The following is an 18,685-nucleotide window of genomic DNA, read 5'->3' as shown; positions in this document are numbered from 1 at the left end:
GTATTCACAATCACAATCACAATCACAATAAATCACAATAAAATATGGATTAATCGAGTGGAACGGACAACGTAGGAAGCATTGCAAAATGGTGAGGATTTAGAAGAGAGAAAGTACTAAGCTCTGTTTGGCCATTTAACACTAAATCCGGACAGTGGGACAGATGCTCGTCGATTTTTCAGGGCTACCAAAGGATTACGTTTTTGACATTTATTTGCTAAATAGAGAACGTGGGATTGTGGGTGGTAGCTATGGCCCTCACTTAGCAGGCCTACATGGCCAGCAAGTGTGGAGTCAGACTTCTGCAAACTCCAGCTGTGGCTATGTTAAGCCAGCGTAGCAGCCATGTTCTTGCAGATGTGGTTCATGTTCAGCCAACCTAATTGCTACGTCTCCGCCTAATTGACAATAAAAAAATTATCACATTCTGGAAAAGTAATTTTGTATATGTCACTGTTGGCTAATGATTGGGGCTCATATTTACTGTCGAAAAATACAATGGGCTATTGTGTTCTATCTGTTTATACTGCAGAACATACAGAACAGCTTATCGTGCTTCTCATTTGTAATTATGTAGCTGCTCTTCCAAGAAACGACAAAAGAATCAATTAAAGAAATTGATTCTTTTCATTTATTTTAATTAATTACCCAACCACCAAAAATTAGTCTATGATTTGTGTTGAAAAGATGATATAAGCAAATAAACATATCCATAGAAACACTCTGTTCCAGAATATGCTATCAATGACATTAAGCCCACATTTAAGTTTATTGCAAACCCTAATTTACTGAAGAAACGTCTTCATAAGCAAACGCAGAGTGCGGATTGAAAGCATTAATAATTTAACTTGGGTTAGACGTCCAAAAAGGACGTTTTATAGAGGTAATGAGCTGAAAATTGTGTCTATGCTTCAGCGAGAATTGAAACAGTAAAGAGAGCTGGTGTGTCTCTAATTGCGGTTAATGCGAAACTCTTTTAGATCATCGATGAGAGCAGAATACACAAAGCTGAAAGAGCGCTGTCTCATAGTTAAGTACATGCCGTACAGAAAAGAAGAGGGGGGGGGGGGGGGGAGGGGCAGGAGAGAAACCTCGAGGATGAAGAATATCACTGTGGCGGATTTTAAAATTCAGGTTAGCCCGTTACACATTCAATAACCTACATAAATTTTTAAAATGAATTTCTCTGTTTGACATTTTCATATAATGAGAAGCCTTTTCTGAAAACATAAAAGAGCTAATGTTAGGAAATTTTGAGGAGCCGTTCAAAACGTATTTCTATGTAACTGAACAGAAAAACAATCCTTAGTCACTTTCTGATTTGTAGGCCTGCATTATAGCAAACAGTGCTTAATCTGGATTATGCCAAATTCAAAATTTTATAAATAGTGAAACTTAAAACACACCTTAATGATTGGGGTTCAATGAGTTTGAGCTATTTTCGTGGTGAATGTCGACATAGTTTTGAGGTTTAATAACAAATTGGCCTGGATGCATTTTCTGATTGTCAGTAGACTGACCAATGTGTAGTCTTACTTTCTTCAAATTGTCGGTGAATTATACGTCTGTCTGTGTGATGGGGACGGGTTCGAGTTCGGTTTACGAAGATTTTTTTCTCAGCGAACGAGGCAGTCACCCCAGCCTCCTACCCCCCTTGCTACCTGCTGGATAAAATCTTGCTGTAATGCTAACCGTACTACGATACATAAAAGATACAGGACGAGAGCTTTAGACGTTAGATAAGCGCTCTTCGCTCTGGTGTCGTGCGCAGTATCTGCTTAGGAAGTTACTGCTGATGACATACATGTTTAGTCTGTTCCATGCAAGAGATATTCCCGGAAGATACCAGAAACTAGGACACTACACAGACAAGCAAACAACAGTTTTCCCATCCGAGATGCTGTCCGTGAACAGTGTCTGAAACAAGATAATACAGTCGTAATAATGTTGCACTTTGCACTCATTTTTTTCCAGATTGTATGCTGCACATTGTAAAGCGTTAATTTTACAGTTGAAACTTCTTACATCTGCAAACACAAGGCGTAATTATAAAGTCATAAATGATCACCTCGAAAGAATAAAGTTAAGTATTTGGAAAAATTTTCCTAAAAATTAGGAAATTTGTGGTAAGGCCTTATGGGACCAACCTGCTGCGGTCTTCGGTCCCTAACGACACACAAACCAGTGCCCGAGGGAGGACTCGAACCCCTGACGGGGGGAGCCACGTGGACCGTGTCAAGACGCACTGCACACGCTGGCAGATGACGTTCACCGGGCCATTCGCCATACCCCCACCCTGCCATCGGATCGCCACACTGTGCACCGTGATTCGTCACTCTACACAACGTTTTTACACTGTTCAGTCGTCCAATATTTACGCTGCTTACACCAAGTGAGACGTCGTTTGGTATTTACCGGCGGGCGTGATGTGTGGCTTATGAGCAGCCGCTCGACCATGAAATCCAAGTTTTCTCACCTCCCGCATAACTGTCATAGTGCTTGCAGTGTATCCTGATGCAGTTTGGAATTCCTCTGTGATGGTCTGGATAGATGTCTGCCAATTACACATTACGATCCTCTTCAACTGTCGGCGGTCTCTGTCAGTCAACAGACGAGGTCGGCCTAACGCTTTTGTGCTGTACGTGTCCCTTCACATTTCCACTTCAGTATCACATCAGAAACAGTGGACCTAGAGATGTTTAGGAGTGTGGAAATCTCGCGTACAGACGTATGACGCAAGTGACACCCAATCACCTGACCACGTGCTAAGTACGCGAGTTCCACGGAGCGGCCCACTCTGCTCGCTCACGATGTCTGATGACTACTGAAGTCCCCGGTATGGAGTACCTGCCAGTAGGTGGTAACACAGTGCACCTAATATGAAAAATGTATGTTTTTGGTGATGTCCGGATACTTTTGATCACATGGTGTATTTAGGCAGACCTTGATGAATTTTCAAAGTGGCGCAAAGACTGGCAATTTGATTTAGATTTTCAAAGAAGTAAAATTACACACACCACAAAACGCATAAAAATGGTATCCCATGGTTACAATATCAATGACTCATACTTGTAATTACTCAACTAATACAAATACCTAGGTAGAAGAATCTATAGTGATATGAAATTCAGTGGTCACGTACAGTCAGTTGTAGGTAAAGCAGGCGGTAGACTTCAGTCCATTAGTATGATATTGGAAAACCGCAATGATTTTACAAAGGAGAGTGGTTACAGAACACGAATGCGACCTGTCTCAGAGTACTGCTCAAGTATATTCGGCCCATACCACATAGGAGTAATGGGGATTATTGAACTTAGGCCTCTACAAAGAAGTATAGTGTCGCTATCCAGTTTCTAGTGAAATTTGTAAGGAAGCTGCCACAGTGTGTTGCAGCAGCAATTCCAGCCCAGTAAGCATGGTGTGGTGACGTGTGGGTTACAATGATACATACGCAAAAGGATTATGACGTGGACTAACTATGCTGAGTCGTGACTTGACTCCCACAGTGATAGCCAGAGCGGGCAGGGTGATGTCACCACACCAGAGCAAGTCCATGTTGTGAGCTGGGAAATAGGACAACAAACGCGCCACACAGCTGTATAAATAGGTGTGAATTCTGAGACAGATTCATTCAAAGTCCAGCAGATCCACGCTAGACCATGACACGGCTGGGCACCAGCTGCGGCACCCTTGGGTTTGAGACCGGGTCAGGCCAGCCGCCCGCTGCACTGAGACCCTTTGTGGGACTCTGTGCCACGACACTGCAGACCTACCGCCAACACCTGTCGCCTCCAGACTCCAGCCAGGGACAGCGGGTCACGTCCTGTGCACGGTAATCTCCACCCGCTTCCGTGGTGGATGCGAGTGGGGCCTGAGTCGGCGAGTGCGCCCATTTCACAGGGGAGTGCCAATGCGGCCGAAGTAGAGCACTGCTGAAATCCAGGCCGAGGTCTGCCGTCAGGCTGCTGGCCACTGCTCGGCCCTACGTCACCATCGCAGGGCGCCTATGCATGCACGCGCAACCACCTGCGAGTTGATGCCGGGCGGCGTCGCCAGCATGGAGTGTATCTGCCTCACATTGCTACAGTACTGGCCATTAAAATTGCCCACAAAGATGACGTGCTACAGACGCGAAATTTAACCGACAGAAAGAAGATGCTGTGATATGAAAATGATTAGCTTTTCAGAGCATTCACACAAGGTTGGCGCCGCTTGCGACACCTACAACGTGCTGACATGAGGAAAGTTTCCAACCGATTTCTCATACACAAACAGCAGTTGACCGGCGTTGCCTGGTGAAACGTCGTTGTGATGCATCGTGTAAGGAGGAGAAATGCGTACCATCACGTTTCAGACTTTGATAAAGGTCGAATTGTAGCCTATCGCGATTGCGGTTTATCCTATCGCGACATTGCTGCTCGCGTTGGTCGAGATCCAATGACTCTTAGCAGAATATGGAATCGGTGGGTTCAGGAGGGTAATACGGAACGCCGTGCTGGATCCCAACGGCCTCGTATCACTAGCAGTCGAGATGACAGGCATCTTATCCGCATGGCTGTAACGGATCGTGCAGCCACGTCCCGATCCCTGAGTCTACACATGGGGACGTTTGCAAGACGACAACCATCTGCACGAACAGTTCGACGACGTTTGCAGGAGCTTGGACTATCAGCTCGGAGACCATGGCTGCGGTTATCCTTGACGCTTCATCACAGGCAGGAGCGCCTGCGATGGTGTACTCAACGACGAACCTGGGTGCACGAATGGCGCAACTTCATTTTTTCGGATGAATCTTGGTTCTGTTTACAGCATCATGATGGTCGCATCCGTGTTTGGCGACATCGCGGTGAACGCACATTGGAAGCGTGTATTCGTCATAGCCATACTGGCGTATCACCCAGCGTGATCGTATGGGGTGCCATTGGTTACACGTCTCGGTCACCTCTTGTTGGCATTGACGGCACTTTGAATAGTGGAAATATGTTACGACCCGTGGCTCTACCCTTCATTCGATCGGTGTGAAACCCTACATTTCAGCAGGATAATGCACGACTGCATGTTGCAAGTCCTGTACGGGCCTTTCTAGATACAGAAAATGTTCGACTGCTGCCCTGGCCACCACATTCTCCAGATCTCTCACCAATTGATAACGTCTGGTCAATGGTGGCCGAGCAACTCGGATTTGATCACATGTAAACGTGTATTTTGTCGAAGCGTACGGTATGTGATAGACCAATGCATTTAAATGTCTCCATCATCGGAAATCTAATACTTTAACGTCAAGTTAACGGTGAGACCATGCTGCTGGCCCTCAACGACCAATGCTTCGCCCATTCTCCCGCTCCGCGAAACCGATAATCTAGTTTTGATGCCAGTAGAACTTCAGAATTGTAAGTGAGGAATGGCTGATGTAGGAGGCAGTTGTAACTGCTATGACGGACAACATCTTCACAGTCAGAGGAGTAATTAAGGAGACGAACACAACCAGTAAGTAGTAGAATTGAACTTCAACAGGTAGACAGGCCAAACCCCTAAGTGCTGACAGTTTCCGACACAAGTAGATTGGTCCATATCCCCGCCAGTATATGTTTCTTGAGATCAGCTTATCACACATTTTCCAGTTTTAGCCAGTATTATCTCCGGCATATTGGACACTTGCTTAACGCAAAAGCGTTGCTAGAATAAGTTCAGAGAGACTGGGCGCTAACGAACGACAGCAGTCATTTGCCCGGTTTCCGTCTGCAATCGGGCCAGAAAATGGACAACTGTTACAGCAGAGACCAAAAATGCACACTCGGACGAACAGGAGGATACATTTTAGAAGTGGTTTCTGCGTAGCTTTTGCCCTGAGAGTGGGAGACATCCGTGATCTCTGTGGCCAGAGGGGCAGGGCTGTGACGCGGGAGGTACACGGAGAGCCGGAGCAGCCACAACAAAAGAGTGCGGCCAACTGGAGCGGCGCTATCGCCGCCGGCCTGCCAACTGTGTCAGCGGGGCACACACCCGCCGTCTGGAGCTCACCTCGGGGCTTCTCCCACTGAGCCACGGCTCACTTCCGCCGATCACTTCCTGACCGCGAGTTGCGTCACGAGTGCCACGTGGCGAATTCTGTCCAGCACGGACCCAACACCGGTAGTTTATGTTACAGCAGCACGGGCAAGAAAAATAAATCCGCCCGTATCGTCAAACAGTAAATGACCGAGTCATGTTCCGCAGAGTTTGTTGAGGTTCGATTTCCTCACCTGTGCAAATCTTTTCATATCAGACTGGCACCTGTACCCAACGTCATCAGTTATTATGAATCCTCAACTATGCTGCGCAAGGCACTTTACAGTGTACGGCGTTGGGTACTCCTGGAAATACTATCTGTTTCACTTCCTTCCAGTGCCGTTCGCGGATTGCGCGACAGGTCGCGTGGGAAGAATGATAGTTCGTACATTTTTCCGATTTTCTCCTTGTCGTCATTTCGCGAGACGTGCGTGAGAGGAAGTTAGATGTTACCCGACTCTTTTTGGGATGTACCCTCTCGAAATTTCAACAGCACATCTTTCATTGGTGCACAATATCTCTCCTGCAGGTTCTGCCAGTGGAGTTTGTCGAGCATCTCCGTGTGAGATAACAAGCGAGTTGTGGCGCCCTGAAAATATTCTATGTTCGAAGTTGGCGTGGCCGGCCTGGGGCGGGCTGCGGCTCGGTAGCAACCGCGTGATGCCGCACCACGGCCAGGCCACGTGGTCCATCGGCCGCGTGGCTGGGAATTCCACGCAGTGTCGGTGAACGAGACATGCAGGGAGTGCCAAAGATGGCGGACTTTGTGAAACCTTAATGGTAGAAATTTAACAGTTTGCGTAGATATTAATAGTAGCCAGATGAATCATGATGCCTTAGAAGAAACATGTGCATTACCATTATTTGCATGACGATTCTGATGGTGTAATAAGATTTTAAATATCTTTATTAGTTTAAAGTTTAGTATCTGACTGTAAATTATACAAGTAACACTCAGCAACGAATTTCCAAAATCTAAACGGTTCATCCGATTTTGTGAATCGACATGTCTTTAGAAAGCTATTGTTGTAAACCTAAATTGGTATAAATTACAGGTATCTAACTAGAATAGTACATGAGTTATTGGAGGTCAAAGTGGCCGATTACTACCGATCGCGTCAGCTACACGAAAAAACGGTAGCAGCATGCTTATAAATATATTTATTCATCCACATCTTTGTTTATATCCGATATATACTACTCATGAAGAAATTGGTCAATTATTTACTGTTTTTTAGAAAGCACAGAGACATTAGGCTACTGGCTTACTGCTGTTCTATTCCTTTGACATATATTTATTTAATTTGTTTACGTGTTTAATAATGCGTGTTAAAGCGTGTTTATGGTCCAGCCGTAGGAATATTTATTTAATTTCAAGTTATTTAAATGTAAATCAAGTATTTTGAATGTGTTTCAAAATGTTTGTGAGTGTGTGTTGGCTTGGAGACATGACAGGAGCGCAATCGCCAGTGAATAGCTCCGAGCACTATGGGACTTAACTTCTGAGGTCATCAGTCCCCTAGAACTCAGAACTACTTAAACCTAACTAACCTAAGGACACCACACACATCCATGTCCAAGGCGCCAATGAATGGACGGGGAGTTTTGAACAGGGCGGCGCGAGGGACAGTCGCACAGGACACTGGCAGTTCTGAACAGTGCGGTGTGGGGAGTGCTGGACAGTACGGCGCGACGGACGCTCGGTCGCGGCAGAGACTTGGAGAGTGTGGAGCAGTTTGCGCGTGTTCGCGGGAGATAGAAATATTTTGTAGTGCCGACTTTTGCACCTGTGAGGTTTCCGTGGCTTCTGCAGTGAAGACGTAGTATGCGTTTAGAAGTGAATATCTAGCGAGCTATGTTGTCGTTCATAACTAATTACGTGAAGTAGGAATCTATTGTTTCCCTGTTATTCAACTTATATTTTATTTAATTGCTGGACTATCGACACCAATAACTGTTTTGCAGAAATATACCGCATTCTCAAAAGTACTTCTACTATCGTACTCATCATTTAAAGTCGTTAAGAAAGTACCTGCAAATTTTATTTAATTGCAGTCTTTCATTTATAAATGTCTATTCGTTCAAAATTCGCAATTGCCTAGTAAGAGGAACCTTCGACTATTCGATTCATGTGTATATTCATATTGTATACTGTAGACTCAGCAGTATTTGGCCTGTAATGCGGCAACTTCGTATCCCAGCCCCTAGACCACGAAACCAGCCAAAACTTTTAATATTTTAACTGTGAGTCTGTGGGTACGTAGTTGAGGGCCATCCCCTCATTTCATTCTTAATTTGAAAGCCCTCATCCGTAACATTCTAGTGGCGAGTAAACGATCTCGTGACCAAACACTCTGCTCTTCGTTAGATCTTCTGTATGTCTTCTATTAATGTTTCCTGGAAGGGTTCCGAAATTGCTGAACAATACTCAAGGTTCTCCCAACGAGTCTCAGACTCGCATACCAATTATAGTCGTCCCGGGTGGTTACTCCTAGGTATTTCATGGTCGTCACTGTTCCCAGTGCTTTATCGTCAATGGTCTAATGGAACACTATTGGATGGCTTCCTTTGTTTCTGCACTATACGCTACATTAATTTTCGTCAACTGACAGCCCTTCTCTAATAGTCGATCCTCTGTAGGCCGTACGATATTTCGCTGCAGTCATCTGGAGTTGCAGCCTTCCTTTAGACACCAACATCGTCTGCGAGAAACCTCTCGGAGCCTCAACGTGAGTGACTAAATCATTAATGTAAATTGGGAACAGTAACGGCCCTACAACGCTCCCGTAAGGTACTGCCGAAATTCCTTTTCATATGTCAATAGCATTCGTTAAGAACAACGTTTTATCTTCTAAATGCAAGGAACTTCTGTATCCGATGACAAATCTGGTCCTATACTCGGTAAGCTCATACTTTGTTCACTAAAATGACACTGCCGAACTATGGAATGCCTTTCAGAAGTCAAGGAATACGGCATGAACTTAATGCCATTGTGTACAGAAGTCTGAATCTCATGGATGAAGGCAGCGAGCTCAATTTTACAAGATCTCTGTTTGTGGAATCCATGTTGACTTTAATAAAGGAAGTTTTTTCCTTCAAAAGCGTTATAACGTTTGTCATATATATCCTAATCTCTCTCTTTCCCTACGATTATTGCCCTTTACATCTCTCTCAAGTACCGTAGAATTTAACACATATATATCCTAATCTCTCTCTTTCCCTACGATTATTGCCCTTTACATCTCTCTCAAGTACCGTAGAATTTAACACTTTAGCCTGACACTCTCTCAAGAAACAACGATAAAGCGATAAAAATTATAACTATACCTAGGTTAAAGAAAATGAGTCACTTGAGGCAAAAAGTCAATTCAGGAACGTTAATCATTAATGAATGTACAAATCTGCATATCATTGTTATGTGTGATGCGAGGGCGATTAAGAAATAGTAAGTAGATAATAATTCGAAGTATAGAGGTATTTTTTCTCGATTTTTGGATATTTGCGTTAAGAAAGTTACTAATTATCTCCAAGATGGAGATTTCCATTCACTGTAAGTCCTTAGGTTAATTAGAAAGCTGTCACGACCAGGAACATATCTGCAACGTAAAGTTGGCCGTTAGAAGACGCAAGTGCCCGACAACTTGACATCCCAGATTGGTCCTTCCCGAAATGCTTCGTAAGTGAGCGTTTATTTATTAAACGTGCCCGGGATATGAAATTATTAAAAAACTGTAAGAGCGTTAATAACATGCACGCAGAGACTAATTACATAAAAATATCAGTTACAGGGAAAATTTAATAAAACACAGACAGAAAGCAGTAACAATAAAAATAAAAAGATTAATGTGTACAACAAGAATTTATAAAATACAGATAGGAAGATAAAAGGGAAATAAACATTCATATTCTGTGCAGAGCCCAGTATCCAGCGGTGTTGACTGCTCTTTTGTTAGACCATTGGTAGTACATGTATCCTGCAGACCAGCATACGATGTTGGTCCTGCAGGTCACCACACTGGCGAATTTCCTCTACTACTGCAGAAGCTTCATTTCCTGTGGGCGTCTTCGCCTCGTGACAGCCCACTTTTCAGCCTGTTCGTCATCTAGCGCAGATGTGAGTCTGCGACTGATTCTACTTCGACTTTCGTCTGGTGTGCCTCAGGTAAAAAGTCTCGCCAAAGTTGCACTCAGCGAGTTCAGGGAGATGAAAGGAGCACTGTAATTGTCTGCTTGAAGCTTTTTCTTGATCTTACTCTGTATCACTGAGGCTCGTGACCAAACAAGGGACATCTGGGATCAGTTTTGTATATTATGTTATCCAATTCTGAATCTGTTTTCCTGGCATACCTGGCGGAGCTATGAGCAAACTAAAATTTGATACAATCTCGTTCAAGGCTGTTTAAACCTGTCTGGCCTATAAAGAATTTTGCCGAAAGTTCCTGTAAGATTGCAGATGAGGTTGTTCCTTGTAGATTCTTTGAGCTTTGTTTCTTTACAGTTGACTCTGAATGTAAGGGAACGGTCCATCTTTACTCAAAGGCATTTGGGAGTATCGCATTGGGGTAGTTGTTCTCCTCTCCATGTGATGTTTAGTTTCCTTTTAGCTTCCCTACTTATCTGACATACTCGTAGTTAGAGTGGCCATAAAAATGTGGTGCGACTTTGGTCTCACGAGTGTTTTCTTTTGGAGTCGAGGTTTTAATTAGCACCCAAATTGAACAATGGCTTTCAGTTTTTGGACCACCCTGCAGAGACCGACACATGCTTTTGCGATGGGTACTGTCAGCCTCCGGGCCACGTGGACCTACGGTGGAGGCGCCGTGTTGCAACAGTGTTCCTGAGTGATGAAGTCTCAGAAGCTTAAAGAAAGGTACCGGTTTGCTATGGGCAGTCCATTTAAGTTCCTTGTAGATAGCTAGTCGCGACAGCTAGATTTAGCGGTATTCTGATGTTAGTTCCTAAGTGTGGCCGCATCCGAACCACTATCAAGGAACCTCTTGAGTGCGAGGTAGCGAAATGCTAAGGATGTTTACAGCACCCGAGACCCACACATTGGCTGCTAATGGCTACAGGGGGCGGGTCTGGAAGTATCCAATAGTGCGCACAGCATGAGGCTACGGAACGTAGTTAACTGCTTAATCGACAAGTAACTACTACGATGTGCACATTAAACTGCACGCAACATCGATTACAGTGATTTCAAGGGGAGCAGTGGATGGTTGCATAACTTCAAACAGTGCTACAGAATCGGAAGACGTAAGATAATGGAATTTCAAAGTGTAAACTCGACAATAAACATCAATCTGTGAAATCAGCCGAAAATGTGTAGATGGGATAAACAAACTTATTCCATCGTTCGGTAAGGAATTTGTTTTCAACTCCAACCTATCGGATTTGAAGAGGAAATGCATATGAAAGAAACTCTGGAAATTAGAGGAACCAAGAGAGTTGTATCAAGATCAACTAATATCATTGTTTAACGCAGTCGTATGGAGTTATGTCGACAATTAATCAGTACGTTAAATTGGCTGGAAAGTTATTTAATGCACTGAGAGAAGTTGGAGCTGTTGTGTCCCCTACGAGTCTTTCTCGCATCCATGATTTTGAAAGGCAAGGAAGGAATATTCATGTCACAACAAGCAAGAGTGGAAAAATGGGAATAAAAGAACTACAACTATGGTATGAGTACTGTTTTTGGTCAATGGCTAGTCAAAATAACATGCTTTTGCTTGATTCCTGGTCTGCGTATAAAAAAAATTGTTCAAATGGCTCTGAGCACTATGGGACTCAACTTCTGAGGTCATCAGTCCCCTAGAACATAGAACTACTTAAACCTAACTAACCTAAGGACATCACACACATCCATGCCTGAGGCAGGATTCGAACCTGCGACCGTAGCGGTCTCGCGGTTCCAGACTATAGCGCCTAGAACCGCACGGCCACTCCGGCCGGCGCGTATAAAAAGCATACCCCTTTAGATTAAACTATCCCTTCTGCAAAGTGTGTGACAAATTCGGCCTCTGGATGTTTAATTTTTTCCTTGCCTATAAAACATATTATCGTGCTATCTGCAGCTACACTTTAAAGGTTACCCAGTTTCACGGTAAGCTCCTCGACAGACCGTTTCGGTTGCATTCCATCTCGTTCACATTTCTCATCACCTCGTTACACCAATGTGATTCCATATGCCTGTCTACCGTAGAGAAAACTGCTGGGGAGGTAGAATCAGCACAATGAAGAGTACATGCTATTGTTCTAAGGTTGACAATTAAATCAAGAGTATGCCATGAAGTTTCGGGATTGCAGCCGGATTACATCGACTTCTTACCATGATATTTCGGCTGACAACGATTCAACCATCTTCCGGCAAGTGTTTTTCACTGAAGATTGTTAGTTCACATTGCTAACTTCATACCAAAAACTGGCGCGGAGACGCATGCACAAAGGCAACCGCTACATGAGCGACCTCTGTCGAGTTTCGCCCACTCTTCGAATACTGCTCCGTCTGCGGCGTACTGGCACATCCGTAATGGTGATATTACATGGACGCTCTCTGTAGAATGCGAGCTCCCGGAGTTAAAATACAGGTGTCGAAATTAATAAATTAACCACTGCTAGATGTGTCATTAGTCATAAAATGTTTTCTTTGCGAAGGAATCAAAGAAATCACCGGGTCCCACCCCTTATCCAGCTGAAAGCCATCATCACGATTAATAAGATCTTCCACCAAACGGATTTCCACCGATTCTTTAATAATTGACTCCCAGAAGAATCTCGTCGAGGCCAAGACTTCCGTGGCAAAATAATCTGTCGACTGTCCTTTGGAGGTATAATGCTCGGTTATGGCTGACTCACTAGGGTGCGAAAAGCGAGTTCAGCGACCATGTTCAACGCGTCTAACGCATCTTTCGCGCACTACGAGCTTTATGTGACCAATGTAGGCGTTGTCACATTGGTAAGCTATTCTGTAGAGTCCACCCCTACGTAACTCCAAATCATCCTTTGCCAAACTGAGAACAGCACAAGTCTTTGTAGGTGGGCGGAAGATTAATAATGTTTCATTAAGATTCTGCCTAATTTCGACGAAATATTGCCAACACACGAGAGGAATACCTGGACCTGAACCGCTCCTTGTCCTCTTGATCTTGTGGATGGTCATGTTTCTTCTTCCTCAAAATGGTTCAAATGGCTCTGAGGACTATGGGACTCAACATCTTAGGTCATAAGTCCCCTAGAACTTAGAACTACTTAAACCTAACTAACCTAAGGACATCACACACACCCATGCCCGAGGCAGGATTCGAACTTGCGACCGTAGCAGTCCCGCAGTTCCGGACTGCAGTGCCAGAACCGCTAGACCACCGCGGCCGGCTTCTTCCTCCAAGCTGTGCTGATGTGATGTGGAGAATATCCGTTAGCTTTGAACACAGATTGTAGGTGTTTCAGCTCCTTCGCAAGGCAGTCTCCGTTAGACAAAACATGTCGCCGGTGCGGCAACGTTCGAAGGACGCCCATACTTTGTGATCCTTGGTGGCAGCTAGACGCCTGCAAATGCAGGTCTGCATGAGCGGGCTTACGGTAAACGGAATAACCCAGTGATCCATACACTTTTCGATTGACCAAGGCATCCTGAAATGGCACACAGCCGCCCTCCTCTACTACCATCGTAAATCTGATATTCTCGTGGATAGAATTCAGATGCTGCAAAAAAGGTGACACTTTTTCTTCAGCGTGGGGCCACACTGCAGAAGTGTCATCTAAATATAGCCAGAAGACTTTTGGTTTAAGTTCTGCCGAATCAAGTGCCCTCTCCTCAGACTCTTCCATAAAAAAGTTTGCTACCAAAGGGGAGTAACATCGTCAATATGCTAAAACTATTCACTGTTGAATAAAAAGTAGGTTGTTTAAAGGGCGTGATGAAATAGCTCTGTTATATCGACTTTGGACTTGTTGCTGATGAGTGATTCAAAAATGGTTCAAATGGCTCTGAGCACTATGGGACTTAACATCTGTGGTCATCAGTCCCCTAGAACTTAGAACTACTGAAACCTAACTAACCTAAGGACATCACATACATCCATGCCCGAGGCAGGATTCGAACCTGCGACCGGAGCGGTCACGCGGTTCCAGACTGAAGCGCCTTTAACCGCACGGTCACACCGGCCGGCTGCTGATGAGTGACATCGAATCCATAAGTGGAACCCTAGTGTAGAGTGGGACGACATCGAAGCTTACTAATAAATCTGACTCGTTGAGCCGAAGTGAGTTCAGTCTACTAATAGTTATCGAAGTTGCCAATATGATGCGCGCACTTCACTACTAAAGGCCTCAGTCAAGACCAAGATGTCTAGCCCAGTCATACGTAGGAGCGCCGATATTGTTCACAATAGGACGTAATGGAAAATCTTCTTAGTGTACCTTGGGAAGGCCATACAACCGTGGTGGAACAGAGCTTTGAGGTCTTCATCGTTTCGCAACTTCTTGCGGAAGGGAAGAAGAATTGAATAGCACTGATTTTTTTCTACTTTCCTTGTGGGGTCTTTGTCAGTCTTCCGGTACATTGGTTCACTCAACAAGCTATAAATCAAAGTGCAGTGGCGGTTCCCTTATCCGCTGGAAGGACCACCGTGTGAGGATCAACTTTCAGCTTGCATGGTGAGGCCCTTTCCATAGAGGAAACATTACTCTTCTTTAACATGTTTTACATCTGATTTCTTCTGTAGTGTCACGGGAAGAGGTCTATCAGCTTCTTCTACAGCACTAATAAAATCAGTTACACGTAAGGTTCTACGCGTAGGCGTGAAGTTCGAGCCTTTTCCAAGCACTGACAGCGTCACGTTGTTCAAAACATTATTCGAAAAATTTACCACGGATCGTCGAAAAACATCTTCTTGCGGTAACGTTGCTGACAGGCGTGCAGACTTCGAGGATTGTCTTGAAGCAGACCCCTTATAGACCCAGTCCGACTTGACCCAGGTCACGCCGTCGACTCATTTCCAAGAGACAGATAGGAGATTAGAAGCAGTCTCTGTAAGCAGATAAAACAGCAGTTCACGGTGAGTAAAACGAATCCTCTCCTAGGCTTGCCTTATGTCAGATGAATTTCGCAGTGGCTGTCTCGTTAAAATGTATCATTCTGGGAAACCTCGGAATGAGGCCTTTTCTTCGATATCCGCGACGCTTTTCTCTCATTGCTGGCCTTACTTTGTCCATCAGCATGTCTGAGTGGTAGTCACTGTTTGTTGTACGCCGATCTTCCGTACAGTCACGAAAGCCGACACCTTGGGCATCCCAAAAAACAGTCATCGTGACTTTTCCCGCTGCTGCTTGCGTTCTGAAATTCTTTCGGACAGGTGAGCTGGTGTGCTTCCATTCCGTGCTTTGTCTTTTGGGCTCTGGTTCAGAATGACCAACTCAAGATTCATCACACGATAAAATCTTGTTTAGAAAACAGTCACCTTTCCTTTCATACCTTTCTTTCAAGCCTGTACACACTCTGAGGCTTGTTTCCTTGTGTTGTTGCGTTAACAGGTTCGGATCCCACCTTGCACTTCTTTTGCTCTACTTGGACTTGTTACTGTTAACGTTATGAGTTGTGCTAATACTTACTGCAACTGTTTTTGCTATATGTTCAACTTTAACACATTGGTCTTCCCGAATAATATCGTCATTGCGACTTTCAAGCGGAGTCGACACCTCAACTGGTCAGCAAAAACGTTGTTCGTCAGTCACCAAGGTTCTACCGTTTTCAAACTGTTCTAGCCGCTTATAAAAACTTCCGTGGTTCATATAATTTCTACCATACTGTAAAATCATTCTAGGAAAGGTTTTAGCCGGTTTTTCACCTTCAGAAAGCAAAAACCTTTGGTCAACTGATGTGGAAATTTCAATATATCACACCATCGTTAAATGCAACACTGATCTACACCTACATGGATACACTGCAAATCATATTTAAGTATCTGAGAGAGGATTCATCGAACCACCTTCACAATAATTCTCTATTATTCCAATCTTGTACAGCGTGCGGAAGAAACAAACACCTATATCCTTGCGTACGAGCTCTGATTACCCTTATTTTATTAATTTTATTATGATGATCGTTTCTCGCTATGTAGGTCGGCGCCAACAATATATTTTCGCATTCGGAGGAGAAAATCGGGGATTGAAATTTCGTCAGAAGATTCTGACGCAGCGAAAACGCCTTTGTTTTAATAACGTCCACCCCGAACCCTGTATGATTTCAGTAACACTCTCTCCCGTATTTCACGATAATACAAAACGTACTGCACTTCTTTGAACTTTCTCGATGTACTCGTCAATCCCATCTTGTAAGGACCCCACACCGCGCAGTAGTATTCCAAAAAAGGACGGACAAGCGTAGTGTAGACAGTCTCTTCAGTAGAGCTGTCACATTTTCTATGTATCCTGCCAATAAAACGCAATCTTTGGTTAATCTTCCCCACAACAGTTTCTATGTGTTTTCCTTCCAGTTTAAGTTGTTTGTAATTGTAATTCCTCGGTAATTAGTTGAATGTACGGGTTTTAGATTTAACTGATTTATTGTGTAACCGTAGTTTGACGGATTGCTTTTAGCACTCATGTGGATGACTTCACACTTTTCGTTATTTAGGGTCAGCTGATAATTTTTGCACCACTCAGGTATATTTTCTAAATTGTTGCGCAATTTGTTTTGATCTTCTGATGACTTTATTAGTCGATAAACGACAGCACCATCTGCAAACAACCTACAACGGCCGCCCAGATTGTCTCCTAAATCGTTTATATAGATAAGGAAGAGTAAAGGGCCTATAACACTATGTTGGCGAACGCCAGAAATCACATCTATTTTGCTCGGTGACTTTCCGTTGATTACTACGAACTGTCACCTCTCTGACAGAAAATCACGAATCCAGTTACGTAACTGAGACGGTATTCTATAAGCACGCAATTTCAATGCAAGCCGCTTGTGTGCTACAGTGTCAAAAACCTTCCGGAAATCCAGATATACGGAATCCATTTGAAATCCCTTGTCAATAGCACTCAACACTTCGTGCGAGTCGAGAGCTACTTGTCTTTCACAAGAACGATGTTTTCTAAATCGGTGTTGACTGTGTGTCAATAGACCGTTTTCTTCGAGGTAATTCATAATGTCCGAAAACAATGTATGTTCCAAAATCCTGCTGCATACAGACTTAATGGTATGGGACTGTAATTTAGTGGATTACTCCTACTACCTTTCTTGAATATTGGTGTCACCTGTGCAACTTTCCAAGTCTTTGGGTACAGATCTTTCGTCGAGCAAACCTTTGTATAAGATTGTTAAGTATGGAGCTATTGTATCAGCATACTCTGAAAGGAATCTAACTAGTATACAGTCTGGACCGCACGAGTTGCTTTTGTCTAGTGATTTAAGTTGCTTCACTATTCCGAGGATATCTACTACTACGTTACTCATGTTGGCAGCTGCTCTTGATTCGAATTCTGGAATATTTGCTTCGTCTTCTTTGGTGAAGGAATTTCGGAAGGCTGTGTTTAGTAATTCTGCTTTGGCAACACTGTCTTCTACAGTATTTCCATTGCTATTGCACACATAAGGCACTGATTGTGTCTTGCCGCTAGCATACTTCACATACGACGAGAATCTCTTTGGATTTTCTGCCGGATTTTGTGTTAGTTTAAATTTGGCATGATTTTTTCGTTGATTTTTCAACAGCGTTCTGACCTGCTTTGTGAGCCAAGGAGGGTCAGCTTCCTCGTTCGCTAACAAAACAGTTTTTAACGGTCAGCTTTTCTCATCTCGTGCCACTAATGTCAGCCTAATGTCCTGTAAGTGCAAAACTCCTCATACAAACTGTTTCATTTCTACATCAATTAGTTTCTTTAAGTATCGAATGACTCTCGTACATGTAACCTCTCACACAATTATAACACTGTAGAGGGCTGGGTTGAGAACCCTACTTTGTCGGGATGGCGGAGCGTGGAGTTTGGTGGAACAGGCCGATAAGTGCGTAGGGCGCTAATGATACAACATTAGCACAACAATAATTTATAGGATTACAGTTTACAAACGTGTTTTATTCCCTGTGTCGGCTCCCAAGCCGGCAGCAGTTCAACACTCGGCCTGGGAACGTGCTGACGCTCTCTCTGCGACCTCTAGTGGACGTCGGCCAGCGGCGTCCGGCTACCGTAACCACGGCGTCGGGCGGGCGGCAGGCTGTGTTGGCTAACCTCGTAACCGTTCAACAGACCTCGCTGCCCAGGATATAGACTGAGTTTTACCAGAACACTCTCTTAAACGTCGAAGGGGTGTGCTTGGGTAATCTCTCAGCAGCTCTGCACGGTGAGGAGATGAACGACAGCCTAGCCCTTCCACCAAGGAAAGCCAGGAATGTAGGATGTTTGCTTACAGGTACTACTGGGAGACAGCAGCGGTTAGCGTGACTCCCGAATACTGCGACAGCTGGGCAGTGCGCCAAACACAATTACACAAAAGACCCAAAGAAACTGGTACAACTGACTAATATCGTGTAGGGACCCCGTGACCAAGCTGAAGTGCCGCAACACGACGTGGCATGGACTTGACTAATGTCTGAAGTAGTGCTGAAGGAACTGACATTACAAATCCTGCAGAGCT

Source organism: Schistocerca cancellata, chromosome 5 (assembly GCF_023864275.1).
Source record: "Schistocerca cancellata isolate TAMUIC-IGC-003103 chromosome 5, iqSchCanc2.1, whole genome shotgun sequence".
Lineage (NCBI taxonomy): Eukaryota > Metazoa > Arthropoda > Insecta > Orthoptera > Acrididae > Schistocerca > Schistocerca cancellata.
The sequence above is the reverse complement of the archived record's forward strand: the minus strand, read 5'-3'. Positions refer to the sequence as shown.